Genomic DNA, 27510 nt, shown 5'->3' with positions numbered 1-27510 from the left:
GGAAAATACAAAGAAAACGTTAACAACAACAATCGCTCCTGATAATGATCGGATGCACCGATAGAAAGCGCTTTAGAAGAATATGGGTGAACAACACGTTTGCTCCATTTTATAAAACACACCAGCTGAAATAAAAAAGACCGCTCGGCGAATGGAAAAGATATCCAGAAAAATCGGAAAAAGAATAAATCTGTCGTGTTCAATCAGATGATATATATATATATATATATATATATATATATATATATATATATATATGCGTGTGTGTGCGTGTGTGTGTTTATGTATGTGTGTGTGTGTGTTTATGTTTGTATCAGTAGGTTAGTCTGTTTTTATTTACATCTACGTAAGTAGATGTGCGTGTATCTATTTGGTTCCATTAATTTAGCTCTATGTACACAGAAGTACGTATTTTTTAATTATATATAACTCTTCGCTGTCTGTCCTTCTGTACACACACACACACACACACACACACACACACAGATACACACGAGTTTTCCTTGCTAGTGGAGCCAAAGATGACTTCATTGCCGGGTTCGAATCTCCTGACCAGCAGTAATCGTATCACCTTGCACTCATAATTCCAGAAAGATGAAACACCAGTGTCTGTAGGTATTTAATAATTATTATAGTAAATAATTATATATATATATATATATATATATATATATATATATATATATCGCCATAAAGATATTTTATAAATTACTAATATATATATATATATATATATATATATATATATATATATATATATATATATATATGATGAGCTGTGAAACAGCGAAACAGTACTGTATGTGAATGACTATAATGCTTCCTATCTTGGGTTAAGTATCAAATCATGGTCATTGCATTAATTGCACCAAATCCTCTAACAGTCTTGTTCATCTTCCAACTATCAATCTCAGTATCCTTTGGTATTCGTAAGTGGAGAGTCGTCATTAGAATGAAAAATGTCTTTCCTCATCCTTTTTTTATTCCATCTTCCCTAATGGGATATTTGTGGTTATATTGATCGCATCGTTTTTTCCAGCATCTAAGCATTCTGACATATTTGGAGCCGAATCGAATATTTCCGTTTTTATTGATTCTTAATGAAAGAGCTCTTTTAAACTGGAGGAAGATTTTGTCTGTTTTCTTTTTTTATTATTATTATTCATTGAAACATAATTCGTCTTTTTTATCCAAGGAATTTACATAGGATTTTACAGAAACCGAAAAAAAAATCTGTTTCATGATTATTTGTGTATTTTATTTTATTTTTATTATTTTTTACGAAAACGTAAAAAAAAAAAAAAAAAAAAAAAAAAAAGCTAGAAATGAGAGTAAGGAAGATTGAATTTTTTTTTTTTTAAATGTAATAAAATTTCCAGACAAAACGAGAAAATAACTGGTTCAGCCCATCTCAATCTAATAAAAAAATAAATGAAAGTTTGTTTTTTTTATCGGCAGAAATAACAACGAAAGAATGCGGTAAACACAAACAAAATGGTTACGAAAAACATAAAAAAATGGTAAGGCTGTTAAAAATAAAGAAATTGCTTTTGCTTTAAAATAAAAAATTTAGTCGAGCAGCATCAACAATGGCGTTTTAATAGTATGGGAAGCAGAAGTGAGAAAAAAGAAAAAGAAGAAAATATAGACGAGAAAGAAAAAGGAAAAAGAAGAAGAAAGAAGGATAGAGGACGAACAACATAAATAAGAACGAGAATGGAAAAAAAAAGAAATTAACGATAACGATGAAAAGAGGACAATAAAAAAAATATCTTTCCAGTATTTTCTATCATATAATATTTTAACATCTGTGATTTTTCTTGTGAATTATGTATATAAAAAAAGGCTTCCTTCAGTCTTGACAGACTATGGATAATCACTGTAAGGGTGCCTGCGCGTGGAAATTTTGTGGCAAGAGTTGCGCAATCCCAACCACACCTCTCCTGAGTCGACATTGTTAAATACCAATGGCAAGTGGAGGTTCAAGACGACTGGAAACAAATGCCGAGATAAGCGGAAAGCACATACAACGCCTAGAATTCCCAAATGGTCACCCATCTGGTACTAGCCAGGCTTAACATTGCTTAACTTCGGTGATCAACGTGATTATGCCGTATATTATGTATGCATACTTACATACCTACGTCCCTACTATTATATAAAAGAAATTTTGTGCGTGTGTCTGTGTGTTAGTTGGTTTTGTATTGGACCGATTATTGTTACACTTTCAAACGAAGGTACATTATGTGTCTGATAGTGTTCTTAGATAGGTTTTGTATAGGAATATCTTCGATAGGTAACGATAATCGATAATCGAAATAATGCTATGAAAGAAGGAACGGGCAATTTTGACCAAAGTTAACACCATACACAGCCTTGCATCACAAGTGGATTTGAGAAGTTTTATTACCACAACAGTCGAAAGGCTCAACATATAAAAGCAATATTAGGTTCTTGATATGGCAGGGGTGCGCTCGAAATGAATATTTCAGTTTAAAGTACAATTTCACAATGATACTTGACCTTTTCATTTTAAACTTAAATCCAAACCATTATCACAGCAAAAGCAGTGAGATTAAGCATATAAAATCAACAGCAGGTTCTTTGACATGACAGGGACACGTTCGAAATGAATGTTTCTATTTAGAGCACAATTAAAGAATGATACTTGATTTTTGCATTATAAACTTTAATTCAAGCCATTGTATGCATAAATAATTTCATAAAATCAACAGTACACTGTAGACGGAAGGTCTATGACACGTCCACTCGGTGCACTACGATGGGTCCCCAACTAGAGCAGACAATAAATCGCTTTTGATAACAATAAAATTATGGGAGTGCGAAACATTTGCTGATCTCATTCAAACCCGGACAGTCATCCACATACAGAACTGTTTCGTTGTATCACAACTCATCAGTGCGGCTAGACATACATTTTTCTGTAGATCGAACCTACAACCGTTAACTTGAGAGTCGGTTGTTCTAACCATCGGACCACGAATCAGTGCCGTAAATAGTTCTCCTCGAGCATGTATTAAATCCACACCTGACCGTCACACACAGTGCCCAAACCATAAGTTTGTTTACAAACAAATTAATAGTCGGCTTCGCTTATATATATATATATATATATATATATATATATATATATATATATATATATATATATATATATATCGTTAGTAATCATTCTAAAACCAGCAGAAAAACTATTTCACACACATGGTACTTTATTTATATGTTTATGTAGGACGTCTTACACGTATTTTATTGAATAGCGAAAATTCACCAAAAACAACTCATCAGAGACACATATGCACATATGTGATCCTCGGAAAACAACAGTTCGACAATATGATTTTCTTAAAATAAAAAGGATATGGCGAAGAAAAAATGTTAATATTAGGAAATAGAATCTTTTTTTTAAAGTTCGTAAAATCATAAAAATAAAATATCTCTTACTTATTAAATTTATATATGTACCCTTCTAAAAAAAAAGCGCAATTGAATTCAAAGGAGACGTTATTTTATGTCGCCATATTTGATTTTGCAGATTTAATCTACTTGTCACATAACACTGAAGGTAACGGGAAATCGTAACCATACATCAAAGATTGTTTATAATGAATAAAATCTTTGTTTGGATGAATAAATAATGCGTACACAAACAAGTATAAATGCGAAATGTCCATTTAAACTTGTTGACATATTTTTACTTCTTTCTGCGCATGACCAAATCAATTCTTTAAGTGAATCATGTTTGATGTATGGTTATATATTTATATTTTTATATATTTGTATGTAAAAGATTCACTCATGAACTAATTAATCGATCTCCACAAAATTTGAAACAAGCTTTTTGTCGCAAGGGGCCTAAATTTAATTTAATTTATGCAAAAAGCATTGAAATATCTACTGAAGCGATACAATCATCTTTTTCCAGCGACCTTACCAACAGATTTAATATATGTGCGCTATTTCAAATTAGGAGTGAAGGTTAGACCAAGAAGCTTATCTAAGTATGGAGCGTCCCCAAAGCGAGAGCCGTTCATTTTAATTGGTTTCAAAGGAAGATCAGAGTGTTGATGATAAGAGTTGGGTCCAGGATGGAATCCTGAGGGACGCCAGCATTAATCCTGTGAGCTTCTGATTTCTGCACATCAACCACTACTCTCGTAAACCTGTCAGAGTGATTTCATAACTGAGAAGACATTTCTAGCTATTTCGTAGCTGAAAATCTTGTGTAGCAGACCTTTATGCCCCACTATCAAAAACCTTATATATGTTAAGAGCAATTGCCCTAGAAAGGAAGCCCGCGTTGATGGATTCACTAATCCTATAAGATATTACGGTTAGCACATCAGCTGTAGATCTGGTAGAACGGAAACCATATTGCGTGTCACTGATTAGGTTATTTTTGCTGAGGTGGTTGACAACTTCTCTGTTTAACACAGATTTCAGTAACTTACTCATGACGCACCGAGGACTGATTGGTCTGTAATGAAGGAGTGATGACTGATCGCCTGAATTTTTAAATACAAGGCAGACTGATGAGGTTTTCCAGGGTGTTAGAAAGTATTTCTCCTGAAGACAACGTTTAAACAGCTTCGTAAGTATGGGAGCTAGTTCTGGTTGAGCTTTTCAAGCACTATAACTGGAATTCCATCTGGCTTAGTTCCTTTATTGGAATCGAGATTTTTGATAAGTTTGGCAACATCACGCAAGAGGCGGTATTATTCTCAGAACAACTATATCGTTTAAAGCTTGGAAAAACGATTTGTGTGCTCACAGGCAGCGGCACATTCTGGAGAAAACCACCGATGGCTGTTGGCTTTTTACTATTCAAAGCTTATTATTATTATTATTATTAGTAGTAGTAGTAGTAGTAGTAGTAGTAGTAGTAGTAGTATAATGTTCAAAGAATAAATTATAATGATGGTTTACACAATAGTGCTCAATACAAATTCGAGCAAGATACACTTTTTATGTATTTTTTCATAAACACGTAGGTATCGCTACACAATCATGAGTATGTTTCCTTAACGACTGAATCTCTAGAAAAGCAACATCCCCTGATGAAGTGTCTAGTTCTCTGTAAATAGTTAACTGAAACATAATCGTGCTTGTGTAGGGATAAAAAGCGGTGTGTATCAGCAAATAACCATTCCGTCAGATCTGATATTATAGACTTATTTTAAACATGGAGCGCAGAGGAATATCTGATATAAATGTAGGGAATCTATCCCAGTCAGCCATAGAGTATCGATATACAGTACGATGGAGAGGTACATCTCAGGACTTATTACATTTTGTTTTTATTTTAACTTTAAGTTCCAAGTGGGAACACAACGGAGGATGAGCAAGTTATAAGAAAAAGGTCTAGGAGACTTGCTTACTCGCCTGTCAGTGTCGGGCACACGGGTGGGTTTGGGAGTAATCTGAGAGACGATGAAAAAAATCATGACAGAACATCTCATCATCCGTTTTGCTTGAGTGGCCTACGCATTCAATATTATGAACATTGAAGTCACCACTGACCTGAATGTTAGCCGAAAGATGAGCAGACAGTTGTGGACAATTTTCTCAGAGATGCTCTTAAAAATAGTAACTCCGCTGTTGTTGGAGCGATAGAGGGCAATATGAACGCGTTGCTATGAACAAGTGCTATTCGAAAGGATATATAGGGCAAATTTGGGGGTTCTCTGGAGATGTCCCTACCGCATGGAAAGCACTTTCTAATGTGGGCACACATTCCCTGCACATTGTGATCTTGGGGATCAGATTTGAATGTAAAGTTGGAGTATCCTTTAACCGCGCAATCGTCAATGGAAAACAACCGGTACAATGCCAGGTTCAGACAGAATCAATAAGTTTGGTCTACTCTCTTGTACTTAGATTTCAACCTCTGGAAGGTTGAAACACAGACTTCTGATGTTGATCAAGGAGACGTGGTAGTGAGGATCTACATTGGAATATGCATACCATTCCAAACCCTTCCTCTCTCTCTCTTTTTCTTTATATATATATATATATATATATATATATATATATATATATATATATATATATGGTGTGTATGCGTGTGTGTTTGTTTGTTTTTGTTTTACGGCATATCAACCCTTTTCAGGTTATTTAATGTCGAATCCAGTGATTTTGAAGAATAATTTTTTAATAGAGTATATTTGTTTTTTTGTTTTTTTTAAGTCGGTTTCTATTTAACCCATTGTTGAGACCCTAACTGGTACTACCACTTCGGGTCAGAGTGGACCTGGGAGCAACGGCAATTTAAGGGTGGCTCCACACTGCCCAAAGCCCGTAAGCTCGGGCCTCACCACCGGATATAGTTTAAGGTCATATCCAGGACCTGAGTGTGTGTGGATTGCGTTCGTATTCTTTTGATTACCTCGATATGTTGATAGTAATAGTTTGTTTTCTCATGTTATACGTTTTGATGAAGTATTTGTTTATATGGTTATCTATGAATCTCGTTCAATTTCTGCAGGATCGGTTTAGAACTTGCATTCGGGCATTGTCGTGGAGGAGAATTGGGCTTCTTCTGTTGATTAATGCTGGATGTTGTTGTCGAATTTTCTGATGCAGTTCATTCATTTGTTGACAGTACCTCACTGTCGTAATGGATTCGCCTACATTCAAGAAAGTGTAATTTACGAGACTGGCCGCAGCCCACTAAACAGTCAGCATGACCTTCTTTTGGTAAAACTCTGACTTCAAGAGTTGTCGTGGAGCTTCATCGGCATCTAACCACTGAGATGAACGTGGTTGGCTCATGGAAAGAACCCACTTTTCACCGCAAGTCACAGCCCGGTCAAAAAACGGGTCGCTCTTGTTTCGTAACGGCGTTTTTTTTTTTTTTGCCGTTCGATTCAATTTATCAAGTAATTTCGTCTTTCCAAACTCTCTAAAATTGTTGGAAATCGTCGTATACGTTACTTTTAATTCAAAAACAAAATCTCAAACAGTTGTACGTGGATTGGCTTCGACTAAGGATCTTAATTCATTATTGTCAGCATTCAATGGTCGATCACTACGCCCATCATCTTCAAAACTCTTGTCACTGCCACGAACTTTCTTAAACCATCATTATGCTGTACGTTTAGTAGTTACTCCTGGGTCAAATGCTACGTTAACATTGCGAGCTGATTCAACAGCTTTTCGGTGTATCTTGAATTGAAGTAAGAAAATTGTGCGAATTTGTTTTTCTTCCATCTTGTATTCTACTTCTGAAAAGAAGACATACTTGTTTTATGACAATTGTAATTTATACGATTGGATAAGGCAAAGAGAAACACTTTAAAATTATATATAAAGTAAAGGTGTTATAACGAAAACTTTTTCGAAAATACATAATTTGAAATCAAAGTAAATAATTCCGCAAGAACATTTTTCTCAACTATATATATATATATATATTATTATTATTATTATTATTATTATTATTATTATTATAATGTACAGAGAATTAATTATAACGATCATTTATACAAGGGTGTTACCTACAAATTACAGCAAGATATACTTTTATTTATTTTTTGCATAAACATTTAGGTATCGCTACACAATTATGAGTATGTTTCCTTAACGACTGAATCTTTAGAAAAGTCTCTAGTTCTCTATTACTAGTTAACTGAAACATAATCGTGCTTGTGTGGCAATACCGAAATATTTATGTTTAATTAAAAAGCACACACACACACACACACACATATATATATATATATATATATATATATATATATATATATATATATATATATATATATATGGCAATTAAACTACACAGAGTATTCCGCGTTTCATTCTCGTGATAATTCGTCAGGTTTATCTCTCTCTCTCTCTTTATATATATATATATATATATATATATATATATATATATATATATATATATAAATATATATATATATATATATATTTATGCATGTCTGCGTGTCTTGCTTTTTAACTTGATCTTCAACACGATCGGATTTAAATTTGCAGACTACTTTAATAGCAACCAGTTGAAGAAATAGAATCACCCTCTTGCGTATTATTTTTCTTTTTGCTTTAAAACGTAAAACAAGGTGAGGTGTGCAAATGCAACTTATTTATGTTTCTTCGTGAACAACGCTATAAATCTCGTCTCTCTTGTCTTTCATCCGCGTTTCTCTTTTCACATTCAGGACAATCTGTTCTGATAGAGCATTTGTTTGTATAAATATCTCCGCTATTATTCAACAACCCATTTATAAACTTGAACGAATTGCATGAGCTACAGATAGTCGAGACATTTATTTTTTATTTGAAACATACCTAAAACAATTCTTATAAATCTACATTTTAAAATAATGTCTAGGTTTTAGTTTAGACTCATTAATCTGGTTTTCAAAAGGGAGATTACTCGGTTATAGTTATTGAAATTCATATAATTCTTATCCCTTTCTATAATGGTACTGGTAATTTTATAACGCTAATAGATTCTTTCTACCTATGAGTAAAATCGTAGTATGTGATGCTCTTTTTCTCCTTCCTACAACCTTTTTTTCAGTTTTTCTCTATCCTATAGTTATTTCTATGGAAGATTCCATGTATGGTATCTCTTGGAAAACATATACGAGAAAACTCGTCTAACTACAACCACTGTCAATAGTTTTCGTTTTTTGCCCCCCCTCTTTCTCTCTCTCTCTCTCTCTCTCTCTCTCTCTCTCTCTATCTATCTATCTATCTATCTCAACCTAAACGAGAAATATTTATTGACTAGAACTGCCCGTCCGTGGAACACAATACCGCAGATATACTTCCCAGCTGATTACAACGTAATTGTTTTCAAGTTCAATGCAAACAAATTGTTGAACTGCATTCTTAAATAATCAAATTCTGTCCAATAATATCCAGCATTATCAAACATCACGGTGTTTTCTCACTATCTACTTGGCACTCATTTAATCATTATTCTCGAGTGGCCTTTGGACCTTGATAAATGGTGACACTTTAGTAAGAAATAGTGCATTACTAGCAGCATATTTGACTCATCACATGCAATAACATGTCTGCGTCTTTCGTTTGTAATCGTTTGGATTGAAGTTACACCTTTTTGGAAATTAAATTGAAGTTATTTGTAGGTGTTCATTTTGTTATATATATATATATATATATATATATATATATATATATATATATATATGGGTGTGTGTGTGTGTATTTATATGTATTCCATGTTTTGGTATTCGCTATCACATGTTATAATTATATACAGTATTGCAAAAGCAAATCCTAATTAAGCGTGTTCTTTTATAACAGAATGCATGCGAAATGATGTACCCGTCATACAACAAAAAAACGAGTTATATATTTTTTTTATTCTTTGTCTGCTTTGCGACTCAGACTATAACATGTTGGTTCCCGGACAACGTTACACTCTTGGTTACATAACTAACTCTTCCACATGTCGCGTTCTAAACCTCGTGTCATAAACGATGCATATACATTGTCGCAATTATTACGGAAACATTAAAGTTGACTTTAAATTCTTATTCGTATCTTATTTAACTGGGGAATGCCTCTTAATTATACATTCAAAAAGAGAAATTTCAGACAAATTTGATGTTGCTTGTCTTTGGAATACCTTATCTGCTCCCAATCTCCCCCACCGTAACAATATTCAGAAATGTAAATACAATATAAACGTCTTATTGAACGGCTTCTAACTTGGGATGCTCACTATAATTTTTCCCCTAAACGCAGTAAGCCTTTACGCCCCAGTGCCAAACTGCTTTTTGGGGATTTAAATCAATCCCGTGCACTGTGTAACAGATTTGGGCTCTATGATAGGTAGTGACTTATTTAGCTAGATAAATATGCAAGTTGAGGTATTTTAGAATAAAATGGGTCGGAAACAAATAATAAATATTTGATAGAAAGGTGTTTATGAAAACGGTAACAATGGGACAATAGCAAACATAATGGTTGATCAACAACGTCAAAGATGACGCAATTGGCAATGGTTTAGAGAGAAGGAGTTTAAATTTTACAGAACAAAGGAATAGTTGATAATATATGTTAACAACTAATCGGGTTAATGAAGTTTTCATTTAGTTACATAGTTGCTTGGCGAGAGCATCGGTTCTTTTACGTCCAGGAAGCCAAAGGATGTTACGGCTTAAGATGCCAGAACTTGGAATTAAGACTCACATCACCACGGTCTCATGAAACAGAAATAAAAATGTAACAAAAGTTGTGTCTGTTTATTATGTGTTGACTCGCATACAAATCAAATGTCGGAGGGATCTTGATTCCAGCGTCAAAAGACGAATGTAAATTAACAGCCTGAAACTGCGACGAAGAAACACGAAAGAAGTTATGCTTGTCTATGCATATATATTTATTGTATATGTTTACAGGACTGTACCTGTCATGTTAACGTGGATTTTTACTGGGGAACGGTTCTTTATGTTTATACATACATAATGAGACACATATTGATAACCAGTTTTCACATTGTATACGCACAATGACTACGAAGCGTTATTTTATACATAAAACACAACATTCCTTACTATATAACAGCGTTACGTATGCTTGTTATTATTTTTTTTTTACATTGGACTATTTTTATATACAACGACATAGAAAACGAAACAAAAGTATTTCAAATAATTACTAGGCTGACAACGAGAGGCTTAAAGGAGATAGAAAAGATTTCTGATTAAAATCACTCGCATTGACTTGTTGAAATCCTTAAGAGGGCGCCGCCTGTCGTCGATTGTCTTCATTAATGTCAAAAGGCAGTTATCTCCCCTTTTCGTCTGCCCACGAAGCCATGTAAACCGCACATGCGCAAAGCGAAACGAAATGTCAACGTTCTTTGAGTGATTCGCTGACAAAATGCCAATCATTAGACTTCTTGGATGATTTGTGCTTTCCATCTTCTTGAAAGCCATGTGTGACTATTTTAATGTCGACATGACAGTAAAATCATTGTTTACTCAGTGTGTTTTTTTTTCTTCAGATTATTTTCCTTGTCAGCATTAATCTCCAGCTTTCTCCTCACTCGTCCTTCCTTTTTTTCTCTTTCTTTTTTATATTAGGTGAGAAAATTTTAGTATTTAATAAACAATTGTTTTTAATTCCACAACTGCATAAATTGAATAGTCGCAAATTGAATAGATTAATCTTTAAAATACAGGTCCTTATTAAAGAATATGCAGTACTGGTATAGCTTTTGAACCAGACTTTTGTAAACGCAAAATTACGTAAACAGCCGCAAAATACCGAATGAAAAAGAACACGTGTGAAAATTTAAACGAGGCGGCATTCCAAAAGAAAAAAAATGAAAGAACATTTAAAGCAAGAAAAATACTCACCGCGTGTTCAATTTTTATGAAAAATTATTTTGACAGAAAAATTAATCAAACACATTATTTTCACGAGAAAGTTAAATTACTTTTTTTATGTACTGGCCCAGGAACATCAAGTCCGTTGCTAAGGTCGCTGGAAAAATGGTGGGATCCTTCTATCGATCTAGTAGATATTAACCTGCCGATGTAACTCTCTACCTATATAAGAGCAAGGTATGTCCAAGGATGGGGTATTGCTGTAACATCTGGGCAGGGGCTGCTAGGAAGTCTTATCCTATTTGACAGAGTTCAAAATAGACTTCGTAGCCTAGTGGAAAATGCATTTTTCTCTTTTCTGCAACCTCTTTCTCACAGAAGGGACGTTGCGAGCCTGTCTCTGCTTTATCGTTATTTTCATGGCAAGTGCTCGTCTGAGCTCCAATCTGTGCCCCCACCACGCAAAACATTCACGAGAAACACTTGTATGGCTGAAAACACTATCAATAATTTCCCCCACTCTTTATCTGTGCCTAAACCTAAACGTAGATTCCATGAACAAAGCTTCTTTCTTAGAACTGCACACCTGTGGATCTCTCTTCCGTTTTCCTGTTTTCCAGCTGACTAAATATGGTCGTCTTCAAGTCCAACATAAACAAGTTCTTGATGAGCCGTTCCCCTTAAGTAATCCAATTTCCAAATTTACACTTCTAACGATTACTATATTGTCCTTTTGACCACTGTACAATCTTTAATCCTTATTCTCGAGTGGCCTCCGGGCCTTGATAAGTGGTGATTCCCTTGTAAATAAAAAAGCTTCTGAACCCAACAAACAGTTTGGTAAGAGTTATTTGTTAACTTTTTCTGACACTTTTCTCTATGTTAGGAATTCTTGATAATCTCCAATTTACGATTTAATCAATGTTGATAAGTTATGGTCTGCTTTTCTCGCCTTTTGATTACATAAGCGCGTCGACATTTTCCGACTGTTCACGTCTGGAAAAGGCCGAATGAAACGTCGGCTTTGTCTTGTTCAAAAACTGTACCAATACCAAAAATGTGGAGGCATTGTATTTACTAGTAAAATATACTCCATCTGATCGCATATTTTTGCTAGTATATATAAAGAAGGAACAGATACTCTACTGCTTCCCAAAGGAGAAAGTAATGTCTATGATAATATCATAATGAACGAACATATAATACATTATCCAAAAAGCAGGTGCACCGCCTTATATGATTATATTACAACAGAACAGATACTACACTACATGTTCACTGAATTGAGAATTGAAAAAGAATGACATTAGCCTTAAATGGTGTAGTAAGCTGAACTGCACATTAAAATATAATAGTACAGTTCGGCTTGAAATAGAATACTTTCCAATTCAGGGTGATACAAGGTGTCTTCAATAAGTTTCGAAACTTTATTGTCCAGACATTTAATATTGTCGCAGGTTCTTGAAAATTCTGTATGTTATTGCTATACATCTTATGTGATGACTGACCAATTTCTATTATTTAAAGTTCAAAGGAAGAGCTACTGCAGGAATTGGAATACACCCTATTAAAACAGGATTGTCACAACTGGTGAATTTCAAAAATGCAATCTGGAGGTGAGGACAATTTAGAATAACGATATGCAAAAAAATTATTTTAAACTTGGAAAAAATGCCACAGAATTGAATGCTTCAGACTGCTTTTGAGTCATCTTGCATGAATCGAGCATCAGTTTTAAGTGGCATAAGTGATCTAGTAATTACACTGAATAGACATACTGCGTATGTACGAGGGGGTGTGCAATAAGTAATGCCACTGACCCACTTCCCATAGCAGTAGAGCAACGAAACTTGGCACAGTTATTAGTCTTTCTCTACATAGGAACCACCCTGAGATATGCATTTCTCCCATCGTTTGATGCAGCTCTGGAGACCGTTTTTGTAGAACACCCCAGGTTGGTCCTCCAACCACGACGTGACTTCAGAAATCAAGGCTGCATCATCTGAGAAACGCTTTCCTTTCAAAAACAACTTAATGGCCGGGAAGAGGTGAAAGTCAGAGGCCGCAAGGTCAGAAGAGTAGGGAGGATGGGGTAGGATTTCATAACCACACGCCCATGCTTCTGATCTGGCGATATGCGAATTGTGGACCGGAGTGTTGTCCTGCAGGAGGAGGGTACCTTTGCTGATCTTGCCCCGCCTCTTGATTTTGATAGCTTCCCTTAATTTCCTCAAAAGTGAAGCATAATAGGCTCCTGTAATTGTGGTACCCTTTGCCAGGAAATCTGCTATCACTATTCCTTTCTGGTCCCAGAAGACTGTGAACATGACTTTGCCAGCGGAGGGCTGCACCATTGCTTTCTTTGGAGGTAGTGAGTCCAAGTGCTTCCACTGCATTGACTAGGGTTTGGTCTCTGGATCATAGTGATGGACCCAGGTTTCATTCTGTGCAATCAGTCTTTTGATAAACTTTGACTCCTCTTCTTGGCACATCTCCAAATTCATCCTCGAGCACTCGACGCGTTATCGCTTCTGGAATTGTGTGAGCAACCTGGGAATCCATCTGGCATACACCTTATGCATATGCAAATTGTCATGAATGATAATTTTCACAGACCCTGTACTAATCTTGACATCTTGGGCTATTTGGCGAATAGTAATGCGCCGATCTTCCAAAATGGCAGCTTCAACTTGACGGACAGATGCCTCATCAATGGCAGAAGGTGGGGGCGACCAGGTCTGGGAGCTGTTTCCGCAGACTTCCGGCCATGTTTGAATTCACGATGCCAGCGTTTTACAAGGTTATATGATAGGGCATTATCACCATAAGTTTCTTTCATTTCATCAAAAGTCTCTTGTGGTGTGCATCCTTTCAAATACAAAAACCGGATCACTGCTCGACATTCAACAGGCTCCATTTCACACCTGACTCAGTTCAAACACCTGTAAAACAGAAACCACAATTAATTCAGAACTGTAATTTGCCACATAATCCGTAGAGATATAAATCATTGCACATGCAAAATTTCAGCTAGATCAGACAACTGGAAGTGGGTCAGGGGCATTACTTATTGCACACCCCTCGTATGTTACGAAGGGTTCATCTGAAAGTGTGTACGTGTCACTAAATATCTATGGCCGTTCTTCATTAATTGAACTCCAGCCAACGTGTTGCAATCAGTGTGTGTGTTTTTAACATTTTTTTAATGTATAATTAACTTTTTTCTTTAACCACGTTATCCCTTTTTACCTTGCCATGATATTTAGTAGTGTCTCTTTTAGTGTGTGTGTTTGTGTGTGTATGTGTGTGTATGTGTGTATGTGTGTGTATGTGTGTGTGCGTATGTGTGTGTATGTGTTACATATAATAAGAATACATAAACGTTAAATACCTGGTCCTGCTGCTCAGCTTCTCTCCTGGAGGTTCTTTTCTCATCTTGAGGGAGTTGATTCTCTTGACGAGAAGACGCATGCTATTAACTCTAGACGATGGGTTATTTTTTATAGTACACCAAGTCACAAGTCTTAAATTCGACGGGCTTCGTTTTCTTTTTTGAACTATCTATCATTTTTTTCTCTTGCCCTTCTTAACATTTTTCCTAACTAAAGCAAACGTCCGATGCATTTCTTGTAGAGCGATTTCATGATTCTCATCTCCATTGTATACTCTACGGGGCCTTAGAATGTTGTCCAATAGCATATCTATTGTAGAGTAAATCATAGGGTGAACATTTCGTTGTTTCGCTCACAGGGAACCAGACAGCAGCTAACATTTGGTTAATTTATATATCCCACAGCTGTTCATTGCCCCTTATTTTATTAGCCAGGACACCATGCATCGTTCTATGGAACCTTTCGACTTTGCCATTACGCTGAGGGTGATATAACGATGTGGTCACGTGATGCAGATTGAGGTCCTCTAAGTCTTTTTTTATTACTTTGTTCATGTTCTCAGGCCCATTATCCGTTAAAAGCTGCAGTGGTGCCCTGAATCTGGGAACAAATCTCCTCAATCAACAAATGCACCACTGTTTCTACTTTCTTATCAGGAACCACAAAAGTTTCTGATCAACCACCGTACAATTATAGTTGATAACGGTATCTTATTACTATAGAGTCGTCACTTAGAGGCCGCCCAAGGATGAAAGTTAATGGGTGTCAGGTGAGACAACACCGTGATGATCGGTAACGGTGGAAATTGAATAGAAATTAATTATTTAAGAAGACAGCTCAACAAGAATTTGTTTACATTGGATTTGAATACGACTGTTTTATGATCAGCTGGTCGGTAGTTTCGCGATATTTTGTTCCACAGAAAAAAGTTATAGATTAGTTTTAGGCTCATATAGTGTCAGCAGTATATAGTAAGGAGAATTGCTGACAATGATTATAGGTAGATATGGTCAATGTAAAATTCCGTGTCAAAATGCAACGCAACTCATTTTCATTGTTGCTAGTAAGTAAAATATCCCAAGGCGGTTCTTCATTGCAACTTCTAGAGTTATTTAAATATTATATTCTTGTTTGTTTCCATTTAATTACTTCGATTAAGAACACCGGTTTTTAGTGACCGTCTTTCCGTGCAACATCAAATTATCAGTGTCCAAAAGCGCAGTGTTCAAACATAATTAAAAGAATGTCACGTATGTAGGAAGCGTCGCCATTTTTGTATCGATAAAATCATGTTCTTCCTTGCCCTAAGACATCATATAAATTGAGCATAACCAAACTAGCAAACAGAACCGGACGCTTAATGAGTTTCGCAATATCAACCAAAATTTATAATTAAAAAAAATATTTTTAATAAAAATAAAAGTACGTGTTTCCGGTTCGTTTTAATAATCACGTATACAATTTCAAATTTAATTTCATCAGTATAGAGGGGGAAGGTATAATCTTAATCATAACTGATAATAATAAAAGAAATCCTTGTGTGTTATACGGAACCAAGATCAACACGCCCGTTTCTATGTGCGGTTTAACTCCAACTGTTGGAAAGCGGGAATAACACTTGTGTGGGCGAACTTCAAAGAAATAGTTCTATAAACTGTATTCATACGCTAAACCAATATATTGGGCGATGGGCTAATTACTCCATGAGCTTTGTATTTTTTACATCAAGGGAATATGACTAATACAATATCGTTCGCTTCAGCTTTGCAGATAAGGATGTAAACTATTAGTAAATATCCCGCTAGTCTGTAACAAAAGAATATACACAACACAACTTTATAATAAAGAAAAGTTTTTATTTATTCATTATGTTCGTGCGAATGCGAAGTGCGAAACTGTGGCAGCCAATGTAGAATCATCGTTTTAGTACAATCGCGACACAGAATCATATTCAGTTCTTTCATAGTTCAAGGCCCACGTTGTTATCTAGATCCCCGATTCTTTTTTATTTTAAAATACGTTCGTCGGAGCTAAGTAATGTGTGAGCTTCTCTTAGCATTAGTTTTAATTCTCTGCAGATAACTCGCCGGGACCAGGAATCATTCATTTTGCAACTGGAATTGAATACAGAACGAAAAAAGAAAAAAAAAGACTTTTGTTATTTTTTTATATAAATATACTAGCGGGGGTACCCGGCGTTGTCCGGTTGTGTGTAGGTGGTGTAATAAGGAAACCCGAAAAAAGTGGTAGGAACGGGGAGGGGGAATCAAAACAACAGTAGGCAGTTTGGGTAGAGAGGGGTGCTAAATAAAAGTGGTAGTAGGAAGGCAGGCTCTAACCCGTAATGCGAAGGAGAAAAAAGAAAGGTAAAAAACAAAACGTAACTCTTAGCCGAGGCCTCCATGGCAAAATCGGAAGTCACAAATGTTGGAATTAAGAGTAAACCATCGAAAGAAGACGATGACTTGCGAAAATATTGACGAAAAAAGCGACCCCTCCTTGTAGAAAATGGATCAGTTGAGGGTGAAAGAATTAATGCTTTTGGCCAATTCTTCGATATTTGTCGTCCGAAAGATCGTGGTTTAAAACGATACTAGTTTCATCACATTCCGTTCTGTTACTTTTTTACTCATGTCATGTTTAATGTTTTTGCAAAATTTCCAAAAGTTCCAAGGCGTAGTTATTGAAAAGTGCGGACAGACGAACGGACAAGGTGAATTTACAGGTCCATCATCCTTTTGTCGGGGAACCAAAAATTCTATGTATGACATAAATTTATTTCAATTTTTAAATATATGTATCATTCACACCGAATAACAAATAAAGAAAATACGGCACTTTTTTTGTTACTTTAGGGCGTCACAGTAAGTGATGTATCTTTATTTACTATTTTTTCGATTTATTTAAAAAAAAAATTTTAAACAAAATTTTTTAGCATTTCTTATTTTTAGATTTTCTTTTGTCAACAATTTATTTTTATGATGACTTTTTTAACAATTGGTTTTATGTACAATAGTCGTTTAGCATTTCTTTTGAAATGGAAAGAAGAAGCATTTTTATTGGCAAGTTTAAAGAAAACCCGCTAAAATGCAATTTGGAATTTATTTCATTTTTTATTTTTTATTTATGTATTTCTTATTTATTTATTTATTTATTTTTAATTCTAAAATAACAGACATGCCTTTATAGAGTTCAAAATAGGCTTCGTAGCCTCGTAGGGGATGTCCTTTTCTCTTCCCTGCGACCTCTTTCTCACAGAAGAGATGTTGCGAGTTTGTCTCTGCTTTATTGTTATTTTCATTGCAAGTGCTTGACTGAGCTCCAATCTATTGTTCCCCCCTCGCCAAACTTTCACAAGAAACACCCGTCTAGCAAAAAACCCTATCAATGATTTCCCCCACTCTTTATCTGTGCCTAAACCTAAACGTAGATTTCATGAACAAAGCTTCTTTCTTAGAACTGCACGCCTGTGGAATTGTCTTCCGTTTTCCTGATTTCCAGCTGACTACAATATGGTTATCTTCAAGTCTAACGTAAACAAGTTTTTGATGAGCCGGTCCATATGAGTTTACAAATTTACCGAATTTCCATTACTAACGATTACTTTATTGTCCAATTGTCTACTGTACACTCTTCGACCCTCATCCTCGAGTGGTCTCTGGGCCTTGATAAGTGGTGATGCCTTTGCAAAAAAAAAGGCATGTACGCCTTTCGGCGTTTTCACGCTACTAAGGATCATATGCATATATATATTTATTTTGTTATTTTTGAATTTAAATAAAAGAATTCCCTGCACTAGTGATTCCCGAAAGGAAGAAACACTAGTGTCTATGTGTATTAAAAAATAATTATAGTCTGTAGCGCATTAACTGTGGATCTTATACTATTAAAGTTTAAAATGCAAAAGTTAAGTATCATGGTGCAATTGTTTTTTAATGTAACATTCATTTCGAACGCAGCCCTGTCTTATAAACGAGTCTACAGTTGATTTTATTTGCTGTGTCTTTCTGCTTGTGCGGTGATAAAACTTCTCAAATGCACTTGTGATGTAAGGGTGTCTCATGACTTTGGTCAAATCGGACTTTCTTTTTTAATCGGATTTTTTTCAATTATCGGTTTTCGATAATCATCGGACATATTTTTCGTCTTCAGCTCATTTTATGCCATCTTTTAGGTTCAACTCTCACATAAGGCAATTGCGTTTTGCGAAAGTGTTGAAGTGATTTCCAACCAGATATCATTCATCTTAGTAAATCTGAATAATATATACTTTCAAAATTATTTCATTCAAAATTTAAAAAAATAACTTTTTTTTTAATATTAGTATTTTTAAATTGAAGTTCGATTTTTTTTTTTTTTTTTTTTTTTTTGTAATTTATGGTTGGTTTTCTTTTAAACTAGCAGGCCGCCCGGTATAGTCTAGTGGTAAAATACACTTAAATATCATATTTTGATTAATGCAGATTTCATATTCATTATTATGTTGGACCCAATATACAGTAATGATTTAAAAAGAAAAAAAAAATGACATCTGCGCCACCACCTAGAATCGAAACCAAAACGTTTAGCTGGCGATTTACTTTTCCCTTTGACATTAATGCCTGAGCTATGAAGACATGTTTACTGCAAGGCTAAAAATTAAAGCATGAACCAATAGCTATTGCGTTGCTCATGCATATTCGTTCGACCTACACCTGGAAAATTCGATTTATTTAATTTTCATACTTTTGCACCGATTCCCCCCGGCTGAACACAAATATAAAGTTTCGCATGGGTTCGAATACCCTATATGTTAAGTTTCATGTCTGTAGACCCAAACCTGACAGAGTAGTTTTGTAGGCAAACTTTTTAACCAAATGCATATACGCATACATAAATATATATAGAAAGAGCTTTGTGTTTACTATAAGCTTTTTACACAAACGCAAGTATAAATCATGTAGAATATGTGCATGAATATAATTACACGTTACACGTTAACTAAAGTTGGCCATTTCATAAGACAACCGAAAAATACTAATAAGGAATTCATTAAAATGAATGTTTAAAAGAATATGCAAATTAGTTAGATTTTTTGTATATGAATGCAATTCTACGCCCCATATATAACAAAGTTGTATTTTCTTTTTAAATAAATATAATTTTTTTATATATGAATATCAATGCACAAAAAATACAAACTTATGGGAGTATGGATTTGACGAGGATTGTTTTAATTTGATAATCTTTTTTTTCACGTTAAACATATTAAGTTCTAAGTGTTTCTTAACTTGACGTTAAACGTTTGAGTCTACAGGTAAGTTTTGTAAATTTCGATTTTTAAAGTTTTAATTAATGTCTAAATTTAAAAAAAAATAAGCACACTGCTAGTTTTAATTTACGGCTAAAGTTTTTTTTTTTTTACTTTGACGCTGATAATTTTAATTAATATCTATTTTTGTTTTCATTGGACGCAGATCGTTTTAATTTACGGCTTGTCGTTTTTTATTTAGAAATGATCATTTTAATTTGATCGTTTTAACTTGCGTCTCATCTTTCCTATTTTGACGTTAGTCGTTTTTCTTTCCGGTTCATCTTTACAAAAATTACGTTGATCATTTAATTTAAGATTAATATTTTGTTAATTTGACGTTTTCATTCATGGCTTACCGTGGTCGACCTTAAAGTTGCTCATCTCAAAATTTGAAGTTTGTAGTTTTAATTTACAGTTCATCATTTCAATTTAACGTTGATCGTTTTAGTTTACGGTTCATCTGTTTTTAATTGTGTATATCGTTATAATTTTCGGTCTTATTTTATTTTAATTTTCACACTGATTTTTTAAATTCATGGCTACATTTTTAAATCTAACTTTTGATCGTTTTAATTTACGGCTCATCTTTTTTTTATTTTTTAATTTAGGCAGTGATCGTTGCGTTGACAGTTTTTATTTACGACTCAATTTTTTATTTGACACTAATCATATCAATTCATGGCTATTTAAAAAAAAAATTAAACTGTCATTCTATCTGTGTTATAAGAACTGTTAAATATGGAGTCCCCAAGAATCAATGTCTTCTCTCCCTCATCATCACTATCGTTATCTCTGTATTAAATGTGCCCGTTATAAGCCCCCAACATGAACTCCCGTCATCTCCAATATGAGCCCCTCCTACACAGTAGTTTTACTTTCAGTTTGTCTTTTGTACTTTGACTCTATATGTTTTAATTGCGGCTCATCGTTTTAAATTTTACGTTGATCGTTTAAATGTAAGACAATTTTTAAGTCGCGTGCAAGCGACTCTATAAGTCACTCCGTCGGTCGGTCAGTCGGCCGGCCTGTCGGTCGGTCTGTCGGTCTGTCCGTAACACTTTTGTACTTTGCCTTTTTGGTTAAGATCAAAGGTCTGTTGTTAATACATGCTGTTCTTAACTTTTTAAGCTTTTCTTGGCCTTTTGGGCAAGATCAAAATGTAGTAACTGTCCGGTAGAAACACAAGCAAATACCATATGTGGGGCAGCCCCACATATAAGACCTTGGTCAATGTAGGGGCAACCCTTCATGCTAATTGTTACTATCCAGCTCCCCTACTCCCCGGGGAATTGGCCCCATTTCCCCTTCACTCCTCACATTAAAAATCGGCCTTGTGCCTAATTTGCCCGGTGGGGGAGCAAATAAATACAGCTTTTCTTGGCCTTTTGGCTAAGATCAAAGTGTAGTATCTGTTCCGGCAGATGCTGCAAGCAAAGACTATATGTGGGGTCGCCTCCACATTTAAGATCTTGGTACATATAGAGGCAACCCTTCATACCATTTGTCACTATACACCTCCCGTACTCCCCGGGGAGTTGATCTCCATTTCCCCTTCACTCCTCACAGTAAAAATCGGCCTTGTGCCTAATTTGCACGGTAGGGGAGCAAATAAATACCCTTTTCCTAGCCTTTCGGTCAAGATCAAAGTGTAATATCTGTTCTTACTACATGCTGTACTTATTGTGATATAAAGTGGATGATCACTTTTCTGTATTAATTTTATGTAAAATGATCACCCACTTTACAACCAGTCAGTCTCAAAGCCATTAAAGTCATTCTCCAGATCATTCAAGTTGTTTTTGAAGGATTCTAGTTATTTTTAAGCATTCAAGTCATTCTTAAGGTCATTTAATTCATCCATAAGTTCATTAAAGCCATTCTAAATCATTTACTTTTTATTTATTTAAATCATTTCAACCCATTTTTCGGTCATTTTTAGTTTATCTTTAAGTATTTCACGTCAATCCTACGTTCGCGCATTAATTCATTGCACGAGAGCACGCGACTAATGGCTATCGGCCTTGTTTAATTTGACCGTGATCGTTTGGATTTATGACTCATCTTTTTTTACTTTGATCTTGTTCGTTCAAATTTACGGTTCATATTTTTTTTATAGATTTATCAATTTAGTTTACGAGTCATAGTTTTTAATTTGACGATAATCGTTTTAATTTAGATGCAATCTTTTTAATTGATGTTGATCGTTTTAATTTTGATCCTATCTTTTGAACTGATATTGATCGTTTGAATTTACGTTTCATCTTTTTATTTGAAATTCATATTTTGTATTTAAGGCTCACTTTTCATATTTGATATTGATCGCTGTAATTTACAGCTCGTCTTTTTTAATTTAAAGTTGAACCAACAAAAGAAGTTTAGGCTAACAATGTGTAGTACAACAATAAGAGGTCGTTTTCTCATTCTTTTGGTGCTGCTTATTGACCGACCGTCTAGAATTTGTTGCGTTTCTGCCAAGTTCCATAACGATGTGCTCTGATCAATAACTGAGTTTTATTTTATTCGGTTTCAGACTGTTGCTAGCCGCTTGCCAATTCTGATAAATTGTTTCAGATAAGCAGATTTAAACAGAAAAAGAAAGAAATAATGCTAACAAACTAGATAGAAAAATAGTAATCAAACAAAACAATAAAATAGCTAAAGCTAAATTTAATTAGCTTGCCTAAAAGATATATATATATATATATATATATATATATATATATATAAGTATTTAAAAATACCAAACACATACGTAATTTTTTAAAGGCGACGAACTTAAAATTGACAATTATATTTTCTTTAAGTGTAGATTTGCTTGGCTTCAGCTTGGTTTTGTAATTCAGCATGTAGTTTCAGCAGGACAGAACCGTATGTCATACAGTGCGCGTTACGATCTATTTACTTACAGAAGCATTTGTTAATTTCACGAAATAGACCTGTAAACTGGCCACCTCATTCGTACGATTAAACTCCATTGGATTATTTTCTTTGGAGATATGTAAAGTTCCCTGTCTCTGCCGATAGGCCAGACACAATGGACCACTTAGAAGACAACATTTGACGCATTATTGCTAATATATAAACAAACTAAATGCGTACAGTCTTATTATAAATTTTAGCACTGTCTGTGTGTGTGTATGACGCGGTTTATCTCAGCCTAAAGACAGCCCACCCAGGCAAGTAAGGTACCGAAATGAAGCTTATGACCCAGCGGATGTTTTAGTCATATTTATGTCCATGTTTGGTGTATGGAAATGCAAAAATAAATAAATAAATGCAAAAAAATAACGATTTACTAAACAACGTTTTATTTACAGGATAGTTTTCCTGCTGGGCAAACTTGGGTTCTTGTTGTAGAAATGTGTACGTTTAGATTACACCATTTACGCGCCTGTCGCGGGGGTTAAATGCACAAAATTGTATTTAAATTATAAATGCCAAAAATTAATCTTTAGAATAGTCCACATATTTGTATGATAAAAATATTTTTTGTGATTTATTTGAATTTAAAGTTCTCCGTCGCTATAAAAACACTGTTTATATAGATCATCATATAATGATTAGATCACTCTGGCAGATGTTAAAAACATTTAAAAAAATAAATGTTTAAAATTCAACAGAATTTCTCAAAGTCAACGGTAGCCGAATAGATTAGGTCCTTGCTAATGAAACGCTTGCTGCATGTCTGAACACCACTTATGTAAAATGTCAAATGTTTAGACCAAAAAAATGCTTAATAGTTTGTTAGAGACCGCAAAGGTAAATCTTTTGAACTTTGACCCCTTGGAAGCAAATATTTTTTAGCAAAAAAAAACGATTAAAAAGCTTACCCTATGTCTGAATACACTATGTAAAATTTCAAATGTTTAGACCAAAAATTTGCTCAGTATTTTGAAAGAGATCACAGAGGTCAAAATTTTTAAAATTTCTAGCCAAAAACCGATTAAAAAAAATACCCAAATCTCAATAAACCTTAGTTCAAATCCTGAGTCTGTAGACCAAGCATTGACAGAGTTATTTGGGAGGGTAGTGTACACACACACACACACACACACACACACACACACATTTTCACTTTCACTAAGTATACTAGCATGGGTGACCGGGTTTCCCGGGTGTTTGGATGGTATGTGTTGAGCAAAAAAAAAAAAGGTGGTAGTAGAAAGGCAGTCTCGAACCCGTACCGCAAAGGAGGAAAAGAACGGGGAAAAGACCTGACGTTTATGCTGTTACGACCACCGCCAAACCGGAAGTGATATCTTTTTAAAATTAAGGCTAGACAATCGAAAGGAGAGGATGACTTTCAAAAATATCTGCGAAAAAAGCTACCCCCATTTAGAACAGTTTCCAGTTGAAAGTGAATATATTACTGTTTTTAGCTAATATTTCGATATTTATCGTCTGAAAGGTCGGACTTTAAAACGATACTGATCTTGGTAAAATCCGTCGCCTTTGTCAAAAGTTTTAGGCAGACATGCAAACATACATACATACATACATACATTTCTATATTGGTAACTAAAAATTTTCGACCTAAACCGATTAAAAAGCTTGCCCTATCTCTGAATACCCGTTATGTAAAATTTCAAATGTTTAGACCAGAAATTGTCTGAGTAATTTGGTAGAGACCGCAGAGGTCAAATTTTTTTAAAGTTTGACCTCTATTTTGATCCAGTAACATTTATTGTTTTGGGTTCAAATCAAGTTATAAAGTTAGATTTGTGTCCAAGGAACCTTTATCTAAAATTTCAAGTGTTTAGACCATAAATTAGCGGAGGCGTTTGGTAGAGTTCTCGAAGGTCACATCGTTAAACTTTGATCCCTTAACAGCCAAATTTCTGGCCGAAAACGGATTACAAAGATTTTTCCAAAATCTCCATACCCTGTATATCAAATCTTGAGTCTGTAGACTGAAAATTGATAGAGTTATTTGGTAGAGAAATGTACACAGACAGACAGGCACTTTCACTTTTATAGATATTTAGATATAGATACCAGCAATCTTGACGTTATCTAGGATTGAATGAGGATCAACAAATATTCAACTGTACCACACTTTTGTCATCGAAATCGGTGAAATCGCCCATTTTTCAAACAAATCAATAATTACCTGCTCTAGTTAAGCCCCCCCCCCAGTTCCGGCAGTGTAACAGGAGAAAGCTTCTCATGCCTCTCGGAGTAAATTAGTCCACAAGATATTGTAGTCTACATTGCACTATAGAGAATCTACGGTTGATTTTTAAAAATTATCTGCAAATAATAACTTCACTTAAAGTTTAAAATACAAAAGTCAAGCTTCGTGGTTCAATTATGATCTAAATAGAAATGTTCATTTCGAACGGAGCCCTGTCTTTTCAAATTATGAACAGATGATTTTATGAAATGATTTTTACATAATCACTTGAATTAAAGTTAAGCGTGCAAAAGCCAAGTATCATAGTTCAATTATGCTCTACAGGACATAAATTTCCAACGCGCCCCTGTTTTATAAATGAATCTACATTTGAAGTGATAGGTTGGCCTTTCCGTTAGTGCAGTGATAAAACTTCTAAAATGCATTTGTGACATTAGAGTGTATAAAAGTGTTGACTTTGGTCAAAATCGGACTACCTGTTAAATCCGGTTTTTCGAATATCGATTTTCGATACTTATCGAACGCTTTTAAATACAAAACTTGCGTAATATCACTCCCAGACACACCAAGCAAAACTTTGTTAACTGGGTTTGAATCTCCAGACTTGTAGTAATTCTCACTGACTAAACTGATGTTTATTGAAACATGAAACACTAATTATTATATCAATCGATGAATCTACTTTGCCCTTAACTCATCAGAAGAAATATCTACGATCAATTCACCAAAAGTAAATAAAATGCATTTGGGCATCATAAAAAAAATCCGAAAAGTGTAAAGTAAGCTGTGATTACCTTATTATTTGCTTACATTACGCCATTTTGAATATATATATATATATATATATATATATATATATATATATATATATATATATATAAAAATAATATTAAATATAAGGAAGCAGACAGACATATAGCCTTTATACTATAATGCTCCCTATCTTGGGTTGAGCATATTGGGAAGTGATATACAAACTGCCATTAGCATATTAAGTGACGCTCTTTGTGTAAACAAATCGAGCGAAGGCATTTGGGCGGTGTCAAAACATCGTTAAATTCATTACCCACACAGCAGCAGTCCGTATAGCGTAATGATAAGAAGCCTTGACTGTCATTTGGGCGGTTAGGTTTCGATCCTGGCTTGAAGCAGTTTCCTGTCTAGCCGCACTGATGAGCTGCGAAACAGTATGGATGACTATATATATATATATATATATATATATATATATATATATATATATATATATAATGTGCGTGTATGTATATATACATATGTATGAATGTATACACACACATGTATATATATATATATATATATATATATATATATATATACGAAGTAGTATGAATGTATACACACACACACACACACACACACACACATATATATATATATATATATATATATATATATATATGCGGAGTAGTTACTTTTGCCAAATGTGTGGGCACGAAAGTAATCAAGATCTTGCAAATATTTTGAACACTTATTTCTTCGCCAAGAGGATTTGGGTTCGTTGGAAAAATGGAAAGCCGTACAGGAAAATATCGTTTTCCCATACACGACTGTGATCGAGTGAGCATGTGTAATTAGGTTACATCGCATATTGGACGGAGGCGCTTGCCAAACACGGAGAGTAGTTGGTTCTTGAGATCGTTTAGCGGATGAATAAATCATATGAACTAAACATTGTTTTAATTGCCGACAGTATAGTTGTTTCACGCAGTTTTTAGCAGCGGTCATCAAGTTAGTGGTAGTTTCTAAAACGCCGGGTTTAATAGGAAAAAAAAACCTTTTAATCTTTTCAACACTGAACGATTTAATGCGTTTTTGTAAACTTTTTCTGCTGTATTTGAATGTCGTCAGTCGTTTAAGTTTCATTTGTTTTTGTCTTTTTTTTTGTCTCTCAAGCTTAATTTCGAAAGGAGTTTTTCTCACTAAACGTACGTTATTATAGAATAACTGCATCACCAAGTCGACCGGTAGAGTTTAGCTAAGAAAAATAATCACAATAATTATATATTTAAGAATGATATTAAAAGTAACGTGTTTATTATACTGCACAGACAAAACAACGCCATAACAATCAGCTGTTAACATCTTAAAGGGGATAAGTTAGATAGAAAGAGATTCGAAAACAAAACAAACCTCTTCGATTTTCGGGAAAATGTACATATATTCAGGAAATGTTGTCTGTCAGGAAGAGAATGATCATAACAAGAGACGAGAAAGGTTGCGAACAACAAATTTTGTTTGAGCATAGAATTTGAAGAATAATTCTATCCTAACCAATAAATCACTTATTCGATCTCGTCTCGCAGTATCTTTGAAATGTGCCTGAAAACAATGTCCCAG

At 34.6% G+C, this 27510-nt stretch overlaps 1 pseudogene; it reads left to right on the top strand.

Moving 5' to 3' along the window:
- Positions 1-21387: 21387 nt before the first annotated feature.
- On the top strand, positions 21388-21538 carry LOC145277238 (U2 spliceosomal RNA; annotated as a pseudogene).
- Positions 21539-27510: the final 5972 nt, after the last annotated feature.

The sequence above is a fragment of the Euprymna scolopes genome, chromosome 5, assembly GCF_053919585.1.
Source record: "Euprymna scolopes isolate OS-2025 chromosome 5, ASM5391958v1, whole genome shotgun sequence".
NCBI lineage: Eukaryota > Metazoa > Mollusca > Cephalopoda > Sepiida > Sepiolidae > Euprymna > Euprymna scolopes.
Note: the sequence above shows the minus strand (reverse complement) of the source record. Positions and strands in the feature narration are given on the sequence as shown.